Raw genomic sequence first — 2,500 nt, 5'->3', positions numbered from 1 at the left:
AGTACTGTATCTACTGCATTGGAGAGGACAGCTCCGCCTCTTTGAGCAATTAGTACGCTAACAGAACTGAGGTGAGGTCTAGCATGCATTGTATCTCTCTCTAGCTCAACAGAGTGTCGCTCTTTCTCATTAAACCTTGCAGAAATCAAGGCTGTGATGTCGACAGAACATCACATGCACGTCTGATGCTTGAATCTCGCCAGTTGTAGGACGTGCACCGACCATGACCAGTGCTAAGCAAGCATTGACTGTACAGAGAGACCATCATCCACCCATTTTTATAGTCACTGTCCACAACATACAACGCACATGCAGAGCTAACAGGAAAGCGAAAGTGCAATAGTAATGAGATGGACTCACCAGGAGAGACAAGAAGCATGGTGATGGCTAGCATGCGAACGGAGAAGGCCATAGAGTGGACTCGACCGGCTCCATTGATTCTCCTTGTCGCCTAAACTGAACTCCTGGAACTGCGACTTTTTTACTAAACGGGGCGTATCCCAACGGGTAATTTAATTCAATTAGGATATGTGATATGCAGGGTAGGTTGCACACTTCCAATAATCTCAACTATTCCTTGTAACTAGTACTTGATGACGACCTATTTTTGTGGGGTTGAAAAGTTGCAATATTGTTGAGACTAGTCTGGTTTCAAACGTGAGCTTGTATGTACATCTACGCAAGTACACAGTTGATAGGAGCTCTTGATATTGAAACTGGAGATTGATGAGTAGCAAATGTTTCAATGTCTAGAATATGAAATTCTTGTCATCAGAACAGCTACATAAGCTTTGTTCTATTATACTGTGTAAATTCATGGCTTTTTTATTTGTTTTACGTTTTTAAATTATTTGCACAGCAATTTTAATTTAAAAAATTGGTGCACACAGTCATTCTCATGGGCAGGAAATATCAGTATGCAGGAATTTCTATACGTGCTAGGTGCGATATATGTCTTGATAGCGTGGACACACGAAACGGTGCAAACTACACCCACCTGTTCTCTGAAATTCATAGCATGGCAAGAGTCCAGCTCACGTGACCGGCTACAAACGTATATTAAAAGCATAGAGTTGGTCATGATCATGTATACCTAAAAGTTTGCAACTCCTTGTGTTTGGATATTGCCACCCATCACTAGAAATTTAAGAAAGATTCAGAGTGTGTAGATATAGTAAAGGTCCCCACTTGTTTGGTAGCAGTTGACCCTGCAAATGTTGACTTCTCGAATGTCCTATAGCTACCTGGGAGTGGGACCTATGATTTCCGGCCGAAATTTGTTTTGATACTTTATTTTTACTAAAAGGTATTCAATTTTGGGAGTTTTTGTCACTAAATCTTGGACGCCACAATCATCAAAGGGTTACACATGAAGTCAAAATAAAAGCTCTAGGCAATATGTATGTATGTATATATCTAGATGTGTGTGTGTGTGTGTGTGTGTGTGTGTGTGTGTGTGTGTGTGTGTGTGTGTGTGTGCGCGCGCGCGCGCGTGTGTGTGCAGATGCGGTTGACGGTGACCGTACCGCGGTACCGAGCATGTCTGTCTTCGTCTTGTGCTCCTCTCTTACATTAGACTGGAATACTTCGTTTTTGCGCTGCTACATAATGTGACTCTAATGTATTTACACGATAGATATTGATACTGTAGTGTATCGACGGTCAATTTGGCCGGGTCAGACGTTTTGCAGCTACGGTTGCGGTATCGTGCGGTACCATGAAACTTTAACTTCGCAAAAGACTACTAGTCGAGCTGAGCATCAACAGAGTTGATTGGAACTCCTGATACGTAGCCGTAAATATCTACGTACATAGATTCTACTAAACTCTGTTCGACGTTCACTGTAGGTTTCTTATAATTTGTTTGCGTCTCGTTGCCGTAAATGGTATGTGTCAAGTCAAGCTACTCAATTGGTGTCTGACTACGTAGTGTACAACCAATTTTCTTAGCAATTTCGATATGATTCATGTCATAACTACAGCCACCTTACCGTAGGTCCTATGCATGCAGTACACGTTTACAGAGTGGCTAGTGATTAGTCTGTAGACATTATTTGAACTCGAAATTTGACAAGAACTATTTCATTAATCTGAAAAGACTTTATCAGCCGAGATTATCTATATCAAGTAGGATTCTTTGCACAATATGTCTTCAAGCTTTCTGTCATGGTGTTTCCTGCAATGCCATTTTGAAAGTTCATGCATGCATACGTCTACACTCATGGTGCAATTCACACTATGACACCATATTGTAGGTGACGGTTGGCGGAAAATGCAACTTGCAGGCAGTTTGTCATCTGATAGAAAGAGAAACACATCGGATCGGTAAAACAGGCTAGGAAATCTGCAAGAAGAATATCAGCTCTGATATAGCCAGCTGTAGTATGGCTGTTTCTTCTACTAGAGTTGCTTGTCCTGTTCCTTTTGATGACATGTGCTAGCAAGTATTCATGAAATTTATGAAAAGTGAATTATTATTAATTAACATAGTGGTATGCAG

Source organism: Corticium candelabrum, chromosome 4 (assembly GCF_963422355.1).
Source record: "Corticium candelabrum chromosome 4, ooCorCand1.1, whole genome shotgun sequence".
In the NCBI taxonomy this organism is placed as follows: Eukaryota; Metazoa; Porifera; class Homoscleromorpha; order Homosclerophorida; family Plakinidae; genus Corticium; species Corticium candelabrum.
This window is presented reverse-complemented; position numbering follows the sequence as displayed.